At 39.8% G+C, this 25,520-nt stretch overlaps 1 long non-coding RNA gene across 1 annotated transcript in view; it reads left to right on the top strand.

Annotated features, from left to right (window-relative positions):
- Positions 1–257: 257 nt before the first annotated feature.
- LOC132597113 (uncharacterized) overlaps positions 258–25,520 on the top strand; it is a 195,539-nt gene continuing 170,276 nt past the window's right edge. Inside the window, exon 1 of the long non-coding RNA XR_009563496.1 lies at positions 258–342. This is a non-coding gene — a long non-coding RNA (uncharacterized lncRNA). The remainder of the gene's footprint in view (positions 343–25,520) is intronic.

Here is a 25,520-nt window from a genome sequence, read left to right as displayed (position 1 = left end):
TAGAAGATTAAGGAAGTGTTCCTACCTCACAGGTGCACATATTTCTAAGAATGAAGCAGCTATATAAACAATTGCTCGAGGTTGGAAGTCATACCATCTTAGATGAGATTCTTAGTTGAGTAGTGTGACTGAATCAGTTGCTTTCCCTTTCTTGGCCTGTTTCTCCTTTTGTAAATGCAAAGATTTAGTCCACTTCAGTATTGACGACCTCTTATCTTATGAGATAATAATACGAGATAATATATATCTCTTGATTCCTTAGAATGAAGCAGCAGCTGTGCTAATGACGGAAGTGAATTCTCTGGTTTAATTCTTAGAAGCCGCTCTACAACGACGACTCAGGTAATAATGCTATCTTCATTTTATAGAAAAGGAAACTGAAGCTTAAGTACTGGCCCAAAGTCACAGGGCCTGGTACTTGAACTAAGGTTGTTGAACTCTGGAGCTGAACTCTGGGGCAGCTCATTTCTTCCCATATCATCTGTTGCTCGATGGCATGCTAAAGGTGTACCAAGATTCACCACCAGATAGTGATGTCAAAGTTAGAAGAAGTTTGCTATAGTTTCCTATTTGAGGTTCTGAAATATGAACTTGGGATTTGGGGGGATATTGTATAGACAAGGAGGAAGAATGCCACCCTTTCAGATTGAGCCAAAGGAGACATGTGTCAGGAGGGAACAGAATGAGTCTGGGGAGTATAAAACAGTTAGTTTGGCTTGTTCAGAGAGTCTTTGGATAGATGAGATTGAATAGGTGATAACACTGGCTGGTGGTTGGCATCAGATACCACACTCAGTAAACAAACAAATTCGTTCATTCAACAGATATTGATAGAAATGAAGCATAGATATTTCCACAGGTACATAACCTAATACAGAATGAGTGTTCCCTTTGGGTTTGAATCATGGCTCTGTTATTTGCTAGTTCTTTGCCTTGAGTGAGTGGTTTAACATCTCTGGACTTTAGTTTTTCAGCTGTGGAATGGGAATAATGATACATATTACATAGTTTTATGAGAACTCAAAGTTATGTCTGAGTGATACCTTCAAAATAATATACTCAGTAGAGCAAATGATATGCTCAATCTACAGTAATGCTATTACTGCTTGAATTAAAAAAATTAATACATGTAAAGTGTCTGATACAATGCCTAACACCCTGTAAGCACTGCATAAATGTGAACTCTTTCTGCTACTACTTCCATCATGAGACAGATATTGGGCCTTCATATGCTGGTAATCTAGTAGAAAGAAAAACCAAATACAATTCATGAAATGCAACATCATTATTATAGAGATATTACAAGGTACACTGTCAATATCAATAAAGAGCTATCAAAGTTGGCCAAGAAAATGTGCATGAACGGGGCAAGCTTTATAGAGAAAGCCACATTTAGAAAAAAAAATCTTAAAAATACAGAGGAATCAGGGTAGGTGAAAAAGTAGCTGAAGGGTATTTTGACAGAAAGCCCAAGCAGAAAGGTGTTAGAGGTGCTAGGAGTGCTCTCTGAAAACAAATCAGAAGTGAATCGCTGAGACGTGATGTGAGAAGGTGGAGGGGCAAGAAGTGGAGATGAAGAAGTAGACAGCAACCAGATCAGGCTGGACCTTGTAGGCCATGTGAAGCCATTTAAGATTCCACCCAGAACACAACAGGAGAACAGCGTCTGACTGAAAAGATGATGAAAAGGAGACTGCAAATGTCAGATTGCCCAAAGGGAGGGAGCTGCTTTTTGCATTTTTAAAAATGATCACTGAAGGCATGAGTCCTCTCCCAACTGTGGTAGGGAATTAATGGTAACAATCTTCACTTCGAATTCTGTTCTCTCCCAAATGGAGGATGACAGTCTTCAGCCTGGTTCAAAGGAGGCGGAGTTACATGGGTATAGTGTGTCAGATCGGTGGTGAAAATGACAGCTTGACACCAAAAGTATTGATTCCAACTGTAGGCAAGATAACTTTCAAAAGGTCAGACCTGGGAGTCACAAAATATACTGCTCACCTTGTCAAAAAAGAGGTTGATACACATTAAAACTGTATGATGAAATGAAGTACACGTGACTTTGGAGCTACATTGCCTGGGTGGAGCTGCCCCTCTCTAGCTGCCTGCTTGCCGGCCTACCTTTCTTCCTCCCATAAATATTTATTGAGCACTTGCTGTGTAACCTTAGGCAGCTTACTTCACCCCTCTGAGGCTTTTTCCTCACTTGCAAATTGGGGATTAGTACTGCCTCCTTCCAACCTGAGAATCAAATGAGACAATGTATTTGAAAGCACTCAGTACGATGCCAGTCACGTGGTAGATGCTTAATAAGCATGTTTCTCCTTTGCACTCATTGCTCCATAGATATTCACTCAGTACCTTCTGTGTTCCAGGCATTAGTGGGGACGCGGGACAGGAACAGAACAGGCAGACTCTCTTGAAGCTTTCAGTGGAGACACAGAAAATAAACGAGTAAAAAAACAAAGTGGGGAAACAAAATAAACGAGTAAAACAACCGAAATCATACCTGGTAGTGATAAATGCTATAAAGAGAAAAACAGTGATGTAAAAAGCAGGGTATGCTAGAGGGAGTGCTACTTTTGTAGGGTGGTAAGTTGTATCCTCTTGGAGAAAGTGATATTTTGCAGCTGTAACGTGAGTAAGTATTGAAGCCTAAGGTGGCAAGATCCGGGAAGGTGCTTACCAGGCAAAGGGAACTCCAAGTTGAAACATGCTGAGATATAAACAGCCTTAGAACATTAGAGAAGCAGAATGAAGCCAGGTTCCTGGAACCAGATACATGAGCAAGAAAGTAACGTTTGCAAGTTTGGGATGGTAGTCAGCAGCCTACTGCAGACAAGCATCCTCATAGCAGAGCACGGTGTCACTGTCAGAGAAGGTACACGGAAGACCAGCGTCCTCGAAAGCAACCCTCTTTCTGTTCGTGATTCCCTTCGTCCACGACCCTGCCAAGCAAGCATTTAAGAGCAGCTTGGACATCTGGACTAGATAGATGATTTTGCTGTTTCCTTCAACCCAGCAGTTTTCAAGAGCACAAGCTCAGATCTTCAATCTTTCTTTAATCTCTCAGTGTGTGGCATATGTCACTTTTGGAGATAGACATTTTACAATAGAATCCTAGAGCTTACAAGCTTATGGTGGAGATAAGTGCGCACAGCAGAAGTACTATAGCAGAGTTACAGAAGCTCTGTGAGAGTGCGGAAAACAGACAAAAATCTACACGTGTGGTCTGGGAAGGCTTCATGGCGGAAGTTTCAAGTCAAATGTTGCTGGTGTCCAAAGGTGGGAGGTGTGGTCTTCTTCCCTCTGTGTTTTGTTTTCTTCTAAATATATCCAGATTTCTTCTAAATCATTTTTTTTCTTTCTCCTTTTCTTTAGAACTGCTTTTAATATTAGAGAGATGATATTTTTTAATTTGCCCCAATTCAGGATCAGGTGTGCCCACATGTGACATGTGACCATTCTGGTTTATATGTTCTTTTATTACCTCCCCTCAGCTAACATGATTTTATTTGCAGTAAAAAGAAATGTCAATTCCAAAACACTTTCAATAATTAAACATTGTCTAAGATTGCAGCTTTATTAGAACCCAGAAATTTCTAGCCTCTTGTCTAGTTACCTCTCCAAAATTATATGGTCACCCTCGTTACAAACAAAGACATGTAAGGAAGGTTTTTTCTTGCAAAGCACAAGCAACATTTTCCTCTTTTTCTCCTTCGTGTGTTTACTGTATACTAAATAGATGTCAGGCTTGGCAGTAGGAGTTAGGCTTGGAACATATAGTTTGGTTGGGGGGAGAGCATTGGAGCAAAAGGTATAGAATTGCGACAAACAGTGTGGTCATTTCTGGGTTGCTTAAGAAACTTCTGAGAATGGGACATACAAGGCTATTTTTTGGATAGAGAGACCATTTCCCAGGAAGGAGATCTGTAAATAGATCCTGGGTCCCAAATACCCAAAGAAAGGCGTTCTTTTAGTCAGTCGTAGACTGAGTGGTCACAACTGTTTGTGCTGGAGAAAGAGGCCAGAGGTAATTATACAACCAGAGATACATGGATTTTTTTCAGGCAGTCATTGCCATAATTCCAAGTCTTGGCCTTCTATATTACTGATACAGGTCATTCCTGTAGTTCATCCTCCTCCAAACCATTTGCTAATGAAAGGGAAAAGAAAAATAGAATCCTGGGATCTGGCCGACTTTTGTAATGGCCTGTGGATAGGTACCTTCGTCCCATTTGCTGGTTAGTCTCCAGCACACTCAAGATGGAGAGGCGTGGAGGAATTATTCTTCTGAGCTACAGCAGCAACAGTATTTTGTTGAATGTAACTTCTTGTTTTCTCTCATGATAACAGTAAAAGTTCATTGGACAAAATTTGGGAAATTGAGCCTAAATAATAAGAGATAAATGAGCTATAACTTTGGAGCTCAGGAAAAATGTACTTTATTATTTGTGTCTTTTCCCTACTGCACGCCTGTTTGTGCTAAGGACACCTTGCTCCCCATAAACTTTTTTTTTTTTTTTTTTTTTTTTTTGCGATACGCGGGCCTCTCACGGCTGCGGCCTCTCCCGTTGCGGAGCACAGGCTCTGGACGTGGAGGCTCAGCGGCCATGGCTCACGGGCCCAGCCGCTCTGCGGCATGTGGGATCTTCCCGGACCGGGGCACGAACCCGTGTCCCCTGCATCGGCAGGCGGACTCGCAACCACTGCGCCACCAGGGAAGCCCCCCATAAACTTTTTAATAATGTGGGGTACCTAAATGTCCTGTCATGAGAATGAGCCATACTGCTTTTTAACGGCAGGGATACGTCCAGTGTTCACTGTGGTTGTTTCTCTTTCTGTTCCCATTGGGTTGCTATGATAGAAGCAGTGTATTGGAGAGGTTCTGACTTGATTCTGGAGCCAGAAAATCTGGGTTTGAGCCCTGTTTCACAGTAGCTGTGTAACCTTGGTTAAGTTAACTAATATCTAAGTGCCTTGGTTACTTCATCTACAAAGTGGAGATAATAGGAGTACTGAATAGTAGCTAGGTACTTTGTTGAATGAGTTAATAATGTAGAGACTAGAAGAATCCCTGGCACGTACAGAGTGTTGAATAATGTAAGCTATTGCCACAGGGGGACACAAGCTCTAGTGCCCATATAGGGGCCAGGAAGATCACGTAAATGAGTCAGGCATAAAAAAATGCAGCTCTTTTGGTCTTTCATTTTCCAACACTGTATTAAAAATAAGGGGATAGAGGACACTTCTCAAATATGTAGGATAAAAAGTCCCTTGCAAGCGTGATAAATGCAGATAACTCTTATTTATTGTTGGAAAACAGCAGGGAGTAATCAGGACCATACAAAGAGGACTTGGAAGATTGTAAGATCCACACAACTTCTGCCAAAAACTAGATTAGGGTGTGAAATTTCTCAGTCTTTAAATGTGAGCACCCAATGAGAACTTTAAAAAAAAAAAATTGTGTGATCTAAGCAACCTATGCCTTCAAGCTGTATTTGACCCAAAAGTTGTCAATTTAAGAACCCTGAACTTCCACTAAGTAGTGTATTCTGAATTCTAGCCCAAGAGACCCGTCTCTGAGTCCCGGGCTCCTTCCATGATACCTGGCTGTAACGTCACACATTTACTGACCACTTTAACTCTCAGATGGAAAGGACCGAAAGATACGACTCTCACCGGTACTCTGCCCGTTGCCCACAGTGGTGTACAGGGATCATCTAGGGGCTGCAGTAAGGAATGATCGGTCAGAGAAAGTAGCACTGTTCCTAGCTCCTATCCCTGTGCCTTGCCCACACTATCGAAGTGTTTTTCCTTAGTTAGGAATCCCAGCCCCTCCCTAAATTGCTGTCTACTTACAGACTGAGAGTGGAGGCTCTCCAAGTCTTCCGTCTGACTTTGGAAATGTCATCTTGCCACTCATTCTGTTTAATTACTCCCTCCTGTGGAAACACTGGGCCGTCCCTGCTGCTCCTTCAAGTGGAGAATAACAAGTCTTTGGGTTTTTCCTGGCTCTTACTTGCTGAGGAAGGAGATGATAAATGCTTGGTGCTTTGGGGGCTGCCTTCTGAACCACCCCGAGGCAACAATTGCTTACTCGGACGTATGGAAAGGAGGCAATCACTCAGGGAATAGATTCTTTTTTTTTTTTTTTTTGCGGTACGCGGGCCTCTCACTGTTGTGGCCTCTCCCGTTGCGGAGCACAGGCTCCGGACGCGCAGGGTCAGCGGCCATGGCCCACGGGCCCAGCCGCTCCGCGGCATGTGGGATCTTCCCAGACCGGGGCACGAACCCGTGTCCCCCGCATCGGCAGGTGGACTCTCAACCACTGCGCCACCAGGGAAGACCCAGGGAATAGCTTTTTAATAAAGCAGTTTATGTCAGGGAAGGCAAAGGAGGGGGGCGGGCTTGACCTCTTAGGAATGTCCTCTCACCACTGCAAAGAGCAAAGTGAAAGAGGACGTAACCGCAGGGGGACCAGAGCACAGCATTTAGAACCAGCCAGAGGGCTGCCTCGAAGCGGTGAGGTTGATTCTCTGATAACTGTTTACAATAGCTGGTCAAATAGAATGAAATAGGGAAATTCTGGCAATGCCGTTGTTCTCCACATCTCAGGCTCTCCTTTTTAACAAGCTTCCGATTGGATTTGTAGACAGAAATCTTACGTAGTCATTTCCTCAACCACTTCTTTCTGCTGAGGCTCCATTCTTTTTTCTTCTGTCTTATCTTGTCCTGCTACCCTATACGTACACTCTAGTCTTCTCGTTTGCCATACAGTCGCTCTGTCTTTGCACATTGCCTTTTCGGTCTGGAATACCGATCTCTCTTCTCAGCCTGCACAAGTCCTGGGCTCCCTTCAAAATTTGTCTCTACAAATAAGACTTTCTAAATTTTCCCAAGGCAATAGAAATTACAAGACTCTAGGAAGAAAGGGAAATTCTTTGCCTTTCTTCCCACCTATTCTTCCATCCTGTGCCCTATCCCCAGGAAAATACATAAATCTGATTGGCCAAGTTCTAGGATATTTATTGGAAAACTTTTGCTGACAGTAGAATCACTTAATTCCAAAGCTGTGTGTCGAGATGTGCCTCTCCCTTTACACTGTGGTCTATTCTTACAGAAAGAGGAGTGATTGGAACTAGTGTCTGCTCTCCTGGAAATGACCCAGCCAGTTTCCGGGAAATTCTTCTCTTTTGTCTTCAGCAGTTGCTTTCATGCACTGAGATTGTGGATCTGAGGTGGTACGGAATGCAGGGTACAGTTTGGGAGTCATGGGAGGTTCTTAAGGCTTCATCTTAATGTGTGTTCCAGCTGCATTCATCAGAGCTTCCTGGCGTCATGGTTAGATTTACAAGTTCACTAAACAGAAAACGGGTATTTGCTTTATGTTTACTGATGTCCCTGTGTATCTGTCTCCCTTGGGGACTCTGTAGGTGTCATAGCTATTTTCCATAATATCCTCTTTTTCTTTCAATTAAAGAAAAATTTTTTTATCGAAGTATAGTTGATTTACAATGTTGTGGCAATCTCTGCTGTGCAGCAAAGTGACTCAGTTATACACATAGAGACATTCTTTTTTTATATTCTTTTCCATTATGGTTCATCACAGGATATTGAGTATAGTTCCCTGTGCTATACAGTAGGACCTTGTTGTTTATCCATGTAATAGTAAATATAATAGTTTGCATCTACCAACCCCAAACTCCCAGTCCACTCCTCTCCTTCCCCCACTCCCCCTTGGCAACCACAGGTCTGTTCTCTATGTCTATGAGTTTGTTTCTGTTTTGTAGATAGGTTCATTTGTGCCATATTTTAGATTCCATATATAGGTGATATCATATGGTATTTGTGTTTCTCTTTCTGACTTCACTTAGTATGACAATCTCTAGTTGTAACCATGTTGCTGCAAATGGCATTATTTTTTTTTTATGGCTGAGTAGTGTTCCACTGTATATATGTGCCAGATCTTTTTTATGCATTCATCTGTCAGTGGACATTTAGGTTGTTTCCATGTTTTGGCTATTGTAAATAGTGCTGCTATGAACATAGGGGTGCATGTATCTTTCTGAAGTATAGTTTTGTCCAGGTATATTCCCAGTAGTCAGATTGCTGGATCATATGGTAATTCTATTCTTCATTTTCTGAGGAACTTCTGTACTGTTTTCCATGTGACTGTACCAACTTACATTCCCACCAACAGTGTAGAAGGGTTCCCTTTTCTCCACACCCTCTCCAGCATTTGTTATTTGTAGACTTTTTAATGATGGCCATTCTGACTGGTGTGGGGTGGTACCTTATTGCAGTTTTGATTTGCATTTCTCTGATAATTAGTGATGTTGAGCATCTTTTCATGTGCCTACTGGCCATCTGTATGTCTTTTTTGGAGAAATGTCTATTAAGGTCTTCTGCCCATTTTTCAATTGGGTTATTTGTTTTTTTGTTGTTGTTGAATTGTATGAGCTGTTTGTGTATTTCAGAGTTTAAGCCCTTGTCTGTCACATCATTTGCAAATATTTTCTCCCATTCCATAGGTTGTCTTTTCGTTTTTTGTTTCTTTTTGTTTTTTTGGTTTGTGTGTGTGTGTGTGTTTATGGTTTCCTTTGCTGTGCAAAAGCCTGTAGGTTTGATTAGGTCCCGTTTGTTTATTTTTGTTTTTATTTCTATTGCCTTGGGAGACTGACCTAAGAAAACATTGGCGCAATCATAATATCCTCTTAATACCATCAAAAGTCTCACATTGCTTCAAACAACACTTACCTTTAAAGAGGCAGAAAATTGGCCTGATGAAGAGAGCACTGTTTGAAGCTAGACTCCCTGGATTCAAATCCAGACTCTGCCACTCTGCAGCTGTGTGATTTTAAGATAATTATCTAACTTCTCTGTGCTTCAGTTCCCTCACCTGTATTATGAGGGTGGTTATAGTGCTAGCCTCTTAGGACTGTCTGGGAAATCAATAAAAATACTATCTCCAGAATGCTAAGAGCCATGCCTGGAGTATAGTAAAAATTCACCAAATGTTAGTCATCTTCATTGTCACCATCATTTGCACCTCTAAGCCTATCACTCTTCATTCCATCACAGTCCTCAAAAGTTTGCCTGGTCATATAAGAGTTTGCATCTATACATTTGTCTTTCGACATTTTCAACTCTGCCTGAAGGTCATTTACGTAGTCACAAAGGGCTCTGAAGTTTATTATGACAAGAGTTTATTATAGAAGAGCAGCAGAAGAATTGCCTGTTGATTAAAATGTGCCATGTACCATGTTGTCACAAATTTTAGAACTGGAATGAACCTTAGAGATTATTGGGCCCAAATTCTTCTTTTTAAAGATGAGGAACCTAAGGCTCAGAATGGAGAAGAAACCCCCAAACCTCTCAACCTGCACAAGGGTCAGCAGTGCAGCCCAGTTGTTTGGGGCACATCTCTGGGAGCCTTTGACTCTGCAGTGCAGCCGTGGCAAGCGTACGGACCCTTTAATCCTCCAGAGTCTCACTGGAGGTTTTAAAAATTAAGGGTGGTGGTTACCTTTGCATCCAAGATAAGAAGTAGTGTGTTAAACTAAATGTCTCTCCAAATGGCTATGTTTCCAATTTAATAGGCACCTCACTCTCATGTGTTAATGAGACCAAGTTCCTGTTTCAAAGGACCCCTCATAAGGTTTTATAAATACGTTTAGAGGCCAGTGCTCTATGGCTCCCTATTGGGTAATTAGTTTCACCTGTTTATGATGAGCAGTCCCAGCAGGATTAACATGAGGATGTATACAATGTAACAAGTGAAGCAAGAGATCATGATCTTCTTTTCTGCACTTCTCCTAGTCTGTGTCCTTACCTGCACTCGTTCCCAATTTGCTTGTAAGCTGTGTGGCTTCTTGCAGCATCTGGCCAGTTACCAAACATTTTTTTAAAGACTTCAAATTGATAACCAATTGATATCTTGAAAGGATGACCTAAAATTGTTTTCCCACTATTCATTAAACACCAGCAATCTTTGTATAAGTTTCATGGGCTCCTTCCAAGTGCCCAATAACCAATGACAGTGTCTTTGTAGTTTTTAGAACATTATTTGCTAATCAGGGCTTATCTCACAATCAGCAATTAAAACACCAATGAAGGTCCTTTCAGAAATCCATTGACATCAAGCTAATATGGAACATGTCACCAAGAGTAATATATTAATAAAGTAATTAAGCACAGGAGATATCAAACATCGGTGAAAGCTCTCAAAAAATAAGCCAAATTTAAGTCAGTGGGGAAATATTCCTCCTTATATTCAACAGACTATCCAGCCATCAAAAGGCAGGTTGTGCACTTATTATGTACAAACATCATGCTAGTCTCACTGTATGAGATATAATCCTGGCTCCCAAGGTGTTTATTGTACAGTGGAAAAGATAAGACATGTCCTGAAAGAATGCTCCTACAAGGTATAAAGTGAAAAGAACCTCAGAAAGTTCATACAAGGGCATTTATACTCAGAGGCAGGATATGGGATAATGGTTAGGAACACAGGCTTTGGGGGCAAAGAAATAAGGAATCAAATCCTGCCTGACTGTATACCAGTTTGGGGATAACAAAGTTGTTTAACTCATCAGAGACTCAGTGTTTTCACTTTAAAATAACACTGACACGATGGATGAAATTAGTCAAGTGTCTGGTGTTTTATACACTGGAAGGCTTAGAGAGGTGGTATTTATACTGGTACTTGAAGAATGAAAATATTTGGATAGGTGAAATTGAGTGAGGTATAAAAGGAGTCTAAGTAGAAGAAACTAAGGCATACACCAATTCAGGCAATCATGGCACTGAAAAGAGAAGAATAGTAAAAACACAAAGTTGGTCAAGGGAATATTTAAAGGTAAAACCAAGTAAGTTAGGGTCAGGTAATAGAGTGATGTATCAAGACATTCTATGAAATAAAGCAATTTCCATATTGCTGCCTGGATGGAGCCAAAAAGTATCATGCTTTTGTCATGGTTAAGAATGTGGGCTCAGTAGATAGTCTGCCTGGATTTTTATCCTGGCTTTACTGTTCACTAGCTGGGTAATCTCAGGAAGTTAGCTTAACTTCTGTGCCTAAAGGGCCTCATTCATAAAACAGAGCTAATACTAGTAAAAATGCTTTCTGTGGTCACTCTTATTATTGCCTTTTTCTCAAATAATGAGTCTTTTGAATAGGATGAAAAAAATCTTCTCTGAACAATCATTGAATTATTTGTAGCTCCATTGTCCTTCCATTATCTACTTCTAGGAATAATGAGCTAGATTCTCCAAACCACATTGCCCAAAAAACTAATAACCCTGGACAAAATATATATTAAAATTCTCCTTAAATCCACTATAAAGCTCAAAGATACTGGAGAATTACCATGTCAAGGTCCAGGAAATTACAGGATCTCAGAATAGTAAGAAAAGCCTGTAAGCTCATTTTACATTGATGGCATTTGCCCATCCAGAAGAAATACCTGAGTTGAAGAAAAAGAGCTTGTGTTTGATACCTTTGGAAGTGATAAAGTAGAAAATCAAAACTAGCCTAAGGTGGGTAGTCTAATATGCACTGCTTGCACATGAATCTAGGTGAAGGCAAACCAGAGTAAACCATTCTCCTCAACCTACCCTTCTGGGGCTAGAGTGATCATTGCCTTGGATGAATGATTCAGGTTTGATGTAAACAGGAAGATGGCACATCTCTGGCAGGTAGGACATTATATTGTGGTTCTTTAGTGAAATTTCAGTCTGAAATTCTATGACTGCAAAACCCCTCAAACCTTGTATTCAGTTTAAAATCTTTACCCATTTTCAGTCTCCAGGTTCCAGACTAAAAGTGGCAAAAATTCTCTCTGGAGGAATGTTTCCTCATTCTAGGTCCTAAGAAATCCCTGAAAATAAATTTGCAAAGCCAATAACCAAGCCGCAGTCCCAGATAAGAAAACACCCCAAACAATAAACCGCCCAAGGGTAGAAACCAGCAGAAACAGTAGCCGTAGAGACTGAGTCCCCATAACTTCAGGTAGTAAAATTGTCAACTACAGATGATAAAATGGCTAAACTTAGTATATTTAATCTAAAAAATACAAGCTTGAGAGTATCTAAAGAGAAGAAATTATAACTAGTACTACTGCAGACTTTTTAATTAAATAAAAGCTAAAAATAGAACCTACACCTGAAATTCCAAATTGAGTAGATGAGATTAAGAAAACGTTAGATGCAGCTGAAGAGAGAATTAATAGATGGATAAGAATAAATTATCCAGAATGCAGCAGAGAGAGACAAAATGATAGAAAACATCAAAGATTCTTAAGAGAGAGGGAGCACAGAAGAAAATGATAGAAAACATCAAAGATTGTTAAGAGATAGGGAACACAGAAGGAGGTGTCTAATGGAAGTTTACTTAGAGTTCAAGGGAGGGAGGGAGGGAATGGGGTAAGGGCAGTATTTGAAAAGCTAATGGCTTAAAATATTTCTGTATGCCATGAAAAACATCAAACCACAGATTCAAGCATATCAGTGAATCTAAAGCCAAATCTAAAAAAGGAATAAGAAAAGAAATGTATTTCTGGATACGTCATAGTGAAATTGCAATGAAGGTCATGTGAATCTAAGAATGGGCTTGGTTGTTAATGCGTGGGGAGAGATGCAGGGTACTTGTACATATGAGGTCTGTAGTGCCTGGCCAGAAAAAAAGTGACAGCTTGACCTGTACCATCCTTCTGCCTTCCACTAAACAATGGTTGTTTACTCTTCTGCTTCCCCTTCTCGCTGCTACTCTGATGGTTTCTCAGTCTCTTCTCACTATGAACATTTCAGTCATCTGCAAGGAAAAGCCCGCTGCTCACGTATTCTATGTACTGATTAACCTGAATTACACACTGTGACCTGATCATATCTTTCATATTTCCTGCCTTGATTATTTTACATGTTCTTCCCCGTTTCAGAAATTCCCTCACCATTATAAAGCAACAATGTACAACTCAATATCGAAAAACAACCCAATTAAAAGATGGGCAGAAGACATGGATACACATTTTCCCAAAGAAGCCATGCAGATAGTTAATAAGCACATGAAAAGATGCTCAGCGTCACTAATCATCAGAGAAACGCAAATCAAAACCACAATGAGATATCATCTAACACATGTCAGAATGACTGTAATGAAAAAGCCCGCAAATAACGATTGCTGGCAAGGATGCGGTGAAAAGGGAACCCTTGTACACTGTCAGTGGGAATGTAAATTGGTGCAGCCACTGTGGAAAACAATATGGAGGTTCCTCAAAAAACTAAAAATAGAACTACCTCATGATCCAGTAATCCCACTGCTGGGTATATATTTGAAAAAGATGAACACACTAATTGGGAAAGATACATGCATCCCAACGTTCATAGCAGTATTATTTGCAATAGCCAGGATATGGAAATGACCCAAGTACCCATCAACAGATGAATGGACAAGGAAGATGTGGTATATATACATAGTGGAATATAACTCAGCCATAAAAAAGAATGAAATTCTGCTATTTGCAAGAATGTGGATGAACTTAGATGGTAATAGGCTTCATGAAATAAGTCAGAGAAAGACAAATACTCTCTTTTATCACTTATATGTGGAATCTAAAAAAGATAAAACAAACAAATGTATGTAACAAAACAGAAACAGATTGCCAGATACACAGAACAAACTAGTGGTTACCAGAAGGGAGAGGAAAGGGGGGAAGGAGCAAAGCGGGATAGGGGATTAAAAGATACAAACTACTATGTATAAAATAGATAAGCAACAAGGTATATTGTATATAGCACGGGGAAATACAGCCATTATTTTGTAATAACTTTAAATAGAGTATGACCTATAAAAATAGTGAATGACTATTTTGTACACCTGAAACTAATATAATATTGTAAATCAACTATACTTCAATTAAAAAACATATCCTATGAATAAGGAAGAACCCATGAGCTTTGAAAATATATATAGTTTTTTATTTTGGCTGCGCCAGGTCTTAGTTGTGGTATGCAGGATCTTTAGTTGTGGCATGTGGGCTTCTTAGTTGCGGCATGCGGGTTTCTTAGTTGCAGCATGCATGCAGGATCTAGTTCCCCAACCAAGGATCAAACCTGGGCTCCCTGCATTGGGAGCACAGAGTCTTACCCACTGGAGCACAAGGGAAGTCCCTGAAATTCTTTAAAAGGGGCTTTTAATACATCTAGCTCCTATAGAGTGAAAATGAAATTTCTAGTAGAGCAATTTAGTATCCTAGAAAAACCACAGGCTTTTAGTTCATATTCCTGAGCTGCCATCCACTAGCTGAGCAAACATGGACAAGCTCTTTAACCTCGCCGCATCTTTGTTTCCTCATCTGTAAAGATGACAATACTATCTACAAAATAGAGTGCTTAGGAATATTACACAGGTTAATGAATGTAAAATGTCTTACACAGTGTTTGCATCAGTCAGCATTCAATATATATTTTCTGAGTAAGTGAAACAGATTCTAGTTGTAACCCTTAATTCTAAGGCTGATTAGGAAGCATGTAGGGTTAGCAAACAAACAAACAAAAAGTGAGCCCTTCTCACTTGCATTAGGTAGTTTAAATATTTAAGAGCAGTTCCCAAGTAGTATTGATGGCTCAGGGCTTACACAAATTGAAGAGAGTAAAGTTGGTCATCTAAGGAGATTCACCCACATTTATGTTTCTAATACTCTTTGACAGGTCCCCAGCATATCTTGTGCAAGTTATCACTATCTGTATCCAGGAGATGGAGTGGTAGGGGCTCAGCTCCAACCATATGTCATGGGAAAAGGGCATGCTTTCTTATCATATGCCCAGAGACATCTTATCTGCAGCCCTGTCCTTGAATTTACTTACCTAGGAGTGTTCAAGCCAACTTGGAACTGAACAAAAGAGTAAGAGCTGGATTTAGACATTCACTGATTTATAAGGCTAAATTAAGTGGGAGAAAGGGTGATGAGATGGTAACAAATGACAGTCCAAGTTCATCAAAAATGTTAACAAATGGAAAACTCAAACTAATGGAATTATTGGCCCATGCACAGTCAGGTCTGAAAGGGCCCCAAGAAACAAGGGATTCAGCCCCTCAGTGTAAAATCATGGGGAGAAAATGGGCCATTTCCTGAGCTAAAGGAGCAAACCAGGCTTGCTGGAGACTGGGTTCTCTTCCAACATGCAGGGCCAAGCACACCCTGGGGAGTGTGGGGCAAAGGCTGCTTTGGGGCAGACATTGTTTGATGTTTTTGCTTTTGCTCAGAGAGCCACGTAAATTTGCTTTGGTGATATTTCAGGTGAGTTAGAGACACATTCTGTAGTTCCAAGTTTGAAACTAAGAATTAACTCTCTTCCTGTAACTGAGTGGGTTCTCACATGGAACACAAGATTCTCTAGATAAGAATTTTTAAAAAATAAATTGTAATGATAATTCCTGCCAATTACAGACCCAGTGGAAGGAAAAGGAGGGCCTTGAACTCAGGGGAGAATAAGGGTCATGTTCTTACCACTCCAGGAGAATAGTGTGTGCAATGAGCAGATGATGGGGAGAAGTAGGCATCGCTCCACAAAACTCAGGTCCCCCAGGATGCTGGACCACCTCGTCCACTCATAGCAGGGATGGCAGTTTTGCCCACAAGTTCTATTTGGTGCTTTAGCGTAGACTGAAGTATATGTACCTTCCTCCATCAGGATGTTACAGGGCCAAAAAGCTTTCTTTTATGAGGCTTAAATGTACACCCATGACTCCTGCTAAGAGAGGCCAGGCACTATAGACCTCATAGGTACAAGTACCCTGCATCTCTCCCCACGCATTAACAACCAAGCCCATTCTTAGATTCACATGACATTTGTACCTGAATTCAAACTGTCTTATGCGTAATTCAAGGCCTAGAGGACCATTCTGTTGGCTCAAGACAGGAAGCCTCTTTACAAAGCAGCATTGATTTGGAGGGTCTGGGTACCATACATGAGAGATATCCTCCCATTTTTCCACCACTCTAGCCAAAAGCGGGAATTTGAAAATGGCCCTTGCTGAATGGTTACAGTGTGCTAAGTGCTATGAAAAATACTTTACATAAATTACGTATGAAAGTCAAAACATTTATTTGAGGAAGAACTATTATCCTAACCTCCCAAAGAAATTACGGAAATTGTCCAAGTATATAGATAGTTAATAGGTGATGGAAATGAGATTTAATAGAGGTCTATCTTTTAGATGTTCCTATTTTTTCCACTGTACCTATTTTCAATGAGAAGTTATTCAGGATGATGATGTTGTTGATCTTGTACAAGAAAAGATAACATTTGTCTAGAGAGAAACAATCTTCGTTTGAGCAGAAAATGAAACTGGTTGTACGTGATGATTTTTTTTTTTTAATCTTTACTGGAGTATAATTGCTTTACAACAGTGTGTTAGCTTCTGCTTTATAACAAAGTGAATCAGCTATACATATACATATATCCCCAAATCTCTTCCCTCTTGGGTCTCCCTCCCACCCTCCCTATCCCACCCCTCTAGGTGGGCACAAAGCACTGAGCTGATCCCCCTGTGTTATGCGACTGCTTCCCACTAGCTATCGATTTTACATTTGGTAGTATATATTAGTCCATGCCACTCTCTCACTTTGTCCCAGCTTACCTATCCCACCACTGTGTCCTCAAGTCCATTCTCTAGATCTGCATCTTTATTGCTATCCTGCCCCTAGGTACTTCATAACCAATTTTTTTTTTAGATTCCATATATATGTGTTAACATACGGTGTTTGTTTTTCTCTTTCTGACTTACTTCACTCTGTATGACAGACTCTAGGTCCATCCACCTCATTACAAGTTACTCAATTTCATTTCTTTTTATGACTGAGTAAAATTCCATTGTATATATATGCCACATCTTCTTTATCCATTCATCTGTCGATGGACACTTAAGTTGCTTCCGTGTCCCGGCTATTGTACATAGAGCTGCAATGAACATTGTGGTACATGACCCTTTTTGAATTATGGTTTTCTCAGGGTATATGCCCGGTAGTGGGATTGCTGGGTCATATGGTAGATTTTTAAGGAACCTACATACTGTTCTCCATAGTGGTTGTATCAATTTATGTTCCCACCAACAGTGCAAGAGGGTTCCCTTTTCTCCACACCCTCTCCAGCATTTACTGTTTGTAGATTTTTTGATGATGGCCGTTCTGACCAGTGTGAGGTGATACCTCGTTTTAGTTTCGATGTGCATTTCTCTAGTGATTACTGATGTTGAGCATTCTTTGAAGTTTTTGTTGGCTATCTGTATATCTGCTTTAGAGAAAATGTCTATTTAGGTCTTCTGCTCATTTTTGGATTGTGTTATTTTTTTTTTTTTTTTGATATTGAGCTGCATGAGCTGCTTGTAAATTTTGGAGATTAATCCTTTGTTAGTTGCTTCATCTGCAAATAATGTCTCCCATTCTGAGGGTTGTCTTTTCATCTTGTTTATGGTTTCCTTTGCTATGCAAAAGATTTGAAGTTTCATTAGGTCCCATTTGTTTATTTTTGTTTTTATTTCCATTTCTCTAGGAGGTGGGTCAAAAAGGATCTTGCTGTGATTTGTGTCATAGAGTGTTCTGCCTATGTTTCCCTCTGAGAGTTTTATAGTGTTTGGACTTACATTTAGGTCTTTAATCCATCTTGAGTTTACTTTGTGTATGGTATTAGGGAGTGTTCTAATTTCATTCTTTTACATGTAGCTGTCCAGTTTTCCCAGCACCACTTACTGAAGAGGCTGTCTTCTCTCCATTGTATATTCTTGTCTCTTTTATCACAAATAAGGTGACCATAGCTGTGTGGGTTTATCTCTGGGCTTTCTGTCCTGTTCCATTTATCTATATTTCTGTTTTGTGCCATTACCATACTGTCTTGATTACTGTAGCTTTGTAGTAGAGTCTGAAGTCAGGGAGTTTGATTCCTCCAGCTCCGTTTTTCTTTCTCAAGATTGCTTTGGCTGTTTGGGGTCTTTATGTTTCCCTACAAATTGTGAAATTTTTTGTTCTACTTCTGTGAAAAATGACATTGGTAGTTTGATAGGGATTGCACTGAATCTGTAGATTGCTTTGGGTAGTATAGTCATTTTCACAGTGTTGATTCTTCCAGTCCAAGAACATGGTAGATCTCTCCATCTGTTTGTATCATCTTTAATATCTTCCATCAGTGTCTTTTAGTTTTCTGCATACAGGTCTTTTGTCTCCTTAGGTAGGTTTATTACTAGGTATTCCTAGGTATTTTATTCTTTTTGTTGCAGTGCTAAATGCAACAGTAAGAAATTTCTTTAATTGCTCTTTCACATTTTTCATCATTAGTTTATAGGGATGCAAGAGATTTCTGTGCATTAATTTTATATCCTGCTACTTTACCAAATTCATGGAATAGTTCTGGTAGCTTTCTGGTAGCATCTTTATGATTCTCTATGTGTAGTATCATGTCATCTACAAACAGTGACAGCTTTACTTCTTCTTTTCCGATTTGGATTCCTTTTATTTCTTTTTCTTCTCTGATTGCTATGGCTAAAACTTCCAAAACCATGTAGAATATTAGTGGTGAGAGTGGGCAACCTTGTCTTGTTCTTGATCTTAGTGGAAATGGTTTCAGTGTTTCACCAATGATAACGATGTTGTCTGTGGGTTTTTCATCAACGGCCTTTATTATGTTGAGGTAAGTTCCCTCTATGCCTACTTTTTGGAGGGTTTTTATCATAAATGGGTGTTAGATTTTGTCGAAAGCTTTTTCTGCATCTATTGAGATGATCATATGGGTTTTCTCCTTTAATTTGTTAATATAGTGTATCACATTGATTGATATGGATATATTGAAGAATCCTTGCATTCCTGGGATAAACCCCAGTTGATCATGGTGTATGACCCTTTTAATGTGTTGTTTTATTCTGTTTGCTAGTATTTTGTTGAGGAGTTTTGCATCTATATTCATCAGTGATATTGGCCTGTAGTTTTCTTTCTTTGTGACATCTTTGTCTGGTTTTGGTACAGGGTGATGGTGGCCTCATAGAATGAATTTGGGAGTGTTTTTCCCTCTGCTATATTTTGGAAGAGTTTGAGAAGGATAGGTGTTAGCTCTCTCTAAATGTTTGATAGAATTCACCTGTGAAGCCATCTGGTCCTGGGCTTTTGTTTGTTGGAAGATTTTTAATCACAGTCTCAATTTCACTTCTTGTGATTGGTCTGTTTATGTTTTCTATTTCTTACTGGTTCTATTTCTTAGTGGTTTCTATTTCTTACAAGCACAGTCTTGGAAGGTTGTGCTTTTCTAAGAATTTGTCCATTTCTTCCAGGTTGTCCATTTTATTGGCATATAGTTGTTTGTAGTAATTGCTCGTGATCCTTTGTATTTCAGCAGTGGCAGTTGTTACTTCTTTTTCATTTCTAATTCTATTGATTTGAGTCTTCTCCCTTTTTTTCTTGATGAGTCTTGCTAGTGGTTTATCAATTTTATTTATCTCTCAAAGAACCAGCTTTTAGTTTTATTGATCTTTGCTCTTGTTTCCTTCATTTCTTTTTCATTTATTTCTCATCTGAGGTTTATGATTTCTTTCCTTCTGCTAACTTTGGGGTTTTTTTTTGTTCTTTCTCTAATTGCTTTAGATGAAAGGTTAGGTTGTTTATTTGAGATGTTTCTTGTCTCTTGAGATAGGGTTGTATTGCTAACATTCCCTCTTAGAACTGCTTTTGCTGTATCCCATAGGTTATGGGTCATCGTGTTTTCATTGTCATTTTTTTCTAGGTATTTTTTGATTTCCTCTTTGATTTCTTCAGTGATCTCTTGGTTATTTAGTACTGTATTCTTTAGCCTCCATGTGTTTGTATATTTTACAGATTTTTTTCATGTAATTGATATCTAGTCTCATAGTGTTGTGGTTGGAAAAGTTATTTGATACAATTTCAATTTTCTTAAATTTACTAAGGATTGATTTGTGGTCCATAATATGATCTATCCTGGAGAATGTTCCATGAGCACTTCAGAAGAAAGTGTATTCTGTTGTTTTTAGGTGGAATGTGCTATAAATATCAGTTAACTTCATCTTGTTTAATGTGTCATTTAAAGCTTGTGTTTCCTTATTTACTTTCATTTTGGTTGATCTGTCCATTGGTGAAATTGGGGTGTTAAAGTCCCCTACTATTCTTGTGTTACTGTCGATTTCACCTTTTATGGCTGTTAGCATTTGCCTTATGTATTGAGGTGCTCCTATGTTGGGTGCATAAATAATTACAATTGTTATATCTCCTTCTTAGATTGATCCCTTGATGATTATGTAGTGTCCTTCTTTGTCTCTTGTAATAGTCTTTATTTTTAAGTCTATTTTTTTCTAATAGGAGAATTGCTACTCCACCTTTCTTTTGATTTCCATTTGCATGGAATAACTTTTTCCATCCACTCACTTTCAGTCTGTATGTGTCCCTAGGTCTGAAGTGGGTCTCTTGTAGACAGCATATATACAGGTCGTGTTTTTGTATCCATTCAGCCAGTCTGTGCCTTTTGTTTGGAGCATTTAATCCATTTACATTTAAGGTAGTTATTAATATGTGTGTTCCTATTAGCATTTTCTTAATTGTTTTGGGTTTGTTATTGTAGGTCTTTTCCTCCTCCTGTGCTTCCTGCCTAGAGAAGTTCCTTTAGCAGTTGTTGTAAAGCTGGTTTGGTGGTAATGAATTCTCTTAGCTTTTGCTTGTCTTTAACGGTTTTAATATCTAATTGGAATCTGAATTAGATCCTTGCTGGGTGGAGTAATCTTGGTTATAGGTTTTTCCCTTTCCTCATTTTATATATGTCCTGACACTCTCTTCTGGCTTGAGAGCAGCTGTTAACCTTATGGGGATTCCCTTGTATGTTATTTGTTGTTTTTCTTGTGCTGCTTTTTTTTTTTAATGTTTATTTATTTTCTTATTAGTCATCCATTTTGTACACATCAGTGTATACATGTCAATTCCAATCTCCCAATTCATCACACCACCAGCCCCACCTCCCACTGCTTTCCCCCCTTGGCGTCCATATGTTTGTTCTCCACATCTGTGTCTCAGTTTCTCCTCTGCAAACCTGTTCATCTGTACGATTTTTCTGGGTTCCAGACATATGCGTTAATATACGATATTTGTTTTTCTCTTTCTCACTTACTTCACTCTGTATGATAGTCTGTAGATGCAGCCACATCTCTATAAATGACCCAATTTTGTTCCATTTTATGGCTGAGTAATATTCCATTGTATATATGTACCACTTCTTCTTTATCCATTCGCCTGTCAATGGGCATTTAGGTTGCTTCCATGACCTGGCTATTGTAAATAGTGCTGCAGTGAACATTGGGGTTCGTGTGTTTTTTTTTTTTTTTTCTTTTTGTGGTACACGGGCCTCTCACTGTTGTGGCCTCTCCCGTTGTGGAGCACAGGTTCCGGATGCGCTGCCCCAGCGGCCATGGCTGACAGGCGCAGCCGCTCCACGGCATTTGGGATCTTCCCGGACCAGGGCATGAACCCATGTCCCCTGCATCAGTAGGCGGACTCTCAACCACTGTGCCACCAGGGAAGCCCTCATGTGTCTTTTTGAATTATGGTTTTCTCTGGGTAAATGCCCAGTAGTGGGATTGCTGGGTCATATGGTAATTCTATTTTTAGTTTTTTAAGGAACTTCCATACCGTTTCCATAGTAGCTGTATCAATTTACATTCCCACCAACAGTGCAAGAGGGTTTCATTTTCTCCACACCCTCTCTAGCATTTATTGTTTGTTGGTTTTCTGATGATGCCCATTCTAACTGATGTGAGGTGATACCTCATTGTAGTTTTGATTTGCATTTCTCTAATAATTAGTGATGTTGAGCAGCTTTCCATGTGCTTGGCCGTCTGTATGTCATCTTTGGAGAAATGTCTATTTACGTCTTCTGCCCATTTTTGGATTGGGTTGTTTGTTTTCTTTAATATTGAGCTGCATGTGCTGTTTATATATTTTGAAGATTAATCCTTTGTCCGAGGATTCATTTGCAAATATTTTCTCCCATTCTGAGGGTTGTCTTTTTTCCTCTTTAGGCTTTCCTTTGCTGTTCAAAAGCTTTTAAGTTTCATTAGGTTCCATTTGTTTATTTTTGTTTTTATTTCCATTACTCTAGGAGGTGGATCAAAAAAGACCTTGCTGTGATTTATGTCATAGGGTATTCTTCCTATGTTTTCCTCTAAGAGTTTTATAGTGTCCGGTCTTACATTTAGGTCTCTAGTCCATTTTGAGCTTATTTTTGTGTATGGTGTTAGGAAGTGTTCTAATTTCATTCTTCTACATGTAGCTGTCCAGTTTTCCCAGCACCACTTATTGAAGAGACTGTCTTTTCTCCATTGTATATCCTTGCCTACTTTGTCATAAATTAGTTGACCATAGGTGTGTGGGTTTATCTCTGGGCTTTCTGTCCTGTTCCATTGATCTGTATTTCTGTATTTTTTTTTGTGCCAGTACCATATTGTCTTGATTACTGTAGCTTTGTAGTATAGTCTGAAGTCAGGGAGTTTGATTCCTCCAGCTGCGTTTTTTTCCCCTCAATATCAGGACATCCTTGTCTTGTTCCTGCATGTTTCTCCTTGGATTTATCCTGTATGGGACTCTCTGCACTTCCTGGACTTGCGTGGCTATTTCCTTTCCCATGTTAGAGAAGTTTTCGACTATAATCTCTTCAAATATTTTCTCGGGCCCTTTCTCTTTCTCTTCTCCTTCTGGGACCCCTATAATGTGAATGTTGTTGCATTTAATGTTGTCCCAGAGCTCTCTTTGGCTCTCTTCATTTCTTTTCATTCTTTTTTCTTTATTCTTTTCCACAGCAGTGAATTCCTCCATTTTGTCTTCCAGGTCCCTTATCCATTCTTCTGCCTCAGTTATTCTATTGATTTCTTCTGGTGTATATTTCATTTCAATTATTTTATTGTTCATCTCTGTTTGTTCTTTAATTCTTCTACATCATTGTTAAACATTTCTTACATCTTCTCGATCTTTGCCTCCATTCTTTTTCCAAGGTCCTGGATCATCTTCAGTATCATTATTCTGCATTATTTTTCTGGAAGATTGCCTAACTCCATCTCATTTAGTTGTTTTTCTTGGATTTTATCTTGTTCCTTCATCTGGTACATAGCCTTCTGCCTTTTCATCTCATCTATCTTTCTGTGAATGTGGTTTCTGTTCCACAGGCTGCAGGATTGTAGTTCTTCTTGCTTTTGCTGTCTACCCTCTGGTGCATGAGGCTATCTAAGAGGCTTATGCTATGCTGCTTTTAATAATTTTTCATTGTATTTAATTTTTGATAGTTTGATTAATATGTGTCTTGGCATGTTTCTCCTTGGATTTATCCTATATGGGACACTCTGTGCTTCCTGGATTTGATTTATTATTTCCTTTCCCATATTAGGGAAATTTTCAACTATAATCTCTTCAAGTATTTTCTCAGGCCCTTTCTTTTTCTCTTCTTCTTTGACCCCTATAATTCGAATGTTGATGCTTTTAATGTTGTCCCAGAGGTGTCTGGGACTGTCCTCAATTCTTTTCATTCTTTTTTCTGTATTCTGCTCTTCAGTAGTTATTTCCACTGTTTTATTTTCCAGGTCACTTATGCATTCTTTTGCCTCAGTTATTCTGTATTGATTCCTTCTAGAGGATTTTTAATTTCATTTATTGTGTTTTTCATCATTGTTTCTTTGCTCTTTAGTTCTTTTAGGTCCTATTTAAACTTTTCTTTTATTTTCTCTATTATTTTTCCAAGATTTTGGATCATCTTTCCTATCATTACTCTGAATTCTTTTTCAGCTAGACTGCCTATTTCCTCTTCATTTGTTTGGTCTGGTGGCTTTTTACCCTGCTCCTTCATCTGCTGTTTTTCTCTGTCTTCTCATTTTGCTTAACTTACTGTGTTGGGGGTTTCCTTTTCACAGGCTGAAGGTTCGTAGTTCCTGTTGTTTTTGGTGTCTGCCCCCAGTGGGTAAGTTTAGTTCAGTGAGTTGTTTAGGGTCCCTGGTGGAAGGGACTGATGCTTGTGTTCTGACGGATGAGGATGGATCTTGTCTTTCTGGTGGGCAGTACTGCATCCAGTGACGTGTTTTGGAGTGTCTGTGACCTCAGTATTTTAGCCAGCCTCTTTGCTAATGGGTAGGGTTGTGTTCCTGTCTTGCTAGCTGTTTGTCATAGGGTGTCCAGCACTGTAGCTTGCTGGTCATTGAGTGGAGCTTGGTCTTAGCATTGAGACAGAGATCTCTGGGAGAGCTTTCACCATTTGATATTATGTGGAGCCAGGAGGTCTCTGGTGGACCAATGTCCTGAACTCATGTCTCCCACCTTAGAGGCACAGGCCTGACACCCAGCCGAAGCACCAAGACCCTGTCAGCCACATGGCTCAGAAGAAAAGGGAGAAAAGAAAGCAGGAAAGGCAAGCAAGAAAGAAAGAAAGAAAGGAAAAGAAATTTATTAAAATAAAATCTAATTATTAAAAATAAAAAAAATTAAAAAGTAATTTAAGAAAAAGAAAAAAAAGGAAGAAAGAAAGAAGAGAGAAACCAAACCAAAAAACAAATCCACCAATGATAACAAGTGGTAAAAAGTGTACTAAAGGGGCTTCCCTGGTGGCACAGTGGTTGAGAGTCCGCCTGCCGATGCAGGGGACACGGGTTCGTGACCCTGTCCGGGAAGATCCCACAGGCCGTGGAGTGGTTGGGCCCATGAGCCATGGCTGCTGAGCCTGCACGTCTGGAGCCTGTGCTCCACAATGGGAGAGGCCACAACAGTGAGAGGCCCACATACCGCAAAAAAAAAAGAAAAAAAAAAGAAAAGGAAAGTATACTAAAAAAAACAAAAAAAAACAGAAAAATAAAAAACCAACAAACAAACAAAAAAATGGATAGACAGAACCCTAGGACAAATGGTTAAAGCAAAGCTATACAGACAGAATCACACAAAGAAGCATACACATGCACATTCACAAAAGAGAAAAAGTAAAAAAAATACATATATCTTTGCTCCCAAAGTCCAGTGCTCAATTTTGGGATGATTCATTGTCTATTCAGGTATTCCACAGATGCAGGGTACATCAAGTTGATTGTGGAGATTTAATCTGCTGTTCCTGAGGCTGCTGGGAGAGATTTCCCTTTCTCTTCTTTGTTCACATAGGTACTAGGGTTCAGCTTTGGATTTGGCCCTGCCTCTGCGTGTAGTTCGCCTGAGGGTGTCTGTTCCCCACCAAGACAGGAGGTGGTTAAATGAGCAGCTGATTAGGGGGCTCTGGCTCACTGAGGCCTGTCGGAGGGAGGTGCAGAGAATGTTGGGTAAGCTTGCGGCAGCAGAGGCCAACATGACGTTGCAGCAGCCTGAGGCGTGCTGTGTGTTCTCCCGGGGAAGTTATCCCTGGATCACGGGACCCTGGCAGTGGCAGGCTGCACAGGCTCCTGGGAGGGGAGCTTTAGATAGTGACCCGTGCTTGCACACAGGCCTCTTGGTGGCTGCAGCAGCAGCCTTAGTGTC

Source organism: Globicephala melas, chromosome 3, assembly GCF_963455315.2.
Source record: "Globicephala melas chromosome 3, mGloMel1.2, whole genome shotgun sequence".
In the NCBI taxonomy this organism is placed as follows: Eukaryota; Metazoa; Chordata; class Mammalia; order Artiodactyla; family Delphinidae; genus Globicephala; species Globicephala melas.
The sequence above is the reverse complement of the archived record's forward strand: the minus strand, read 5'-3'. Positions and strand labels throughout refer to the sequence as shown.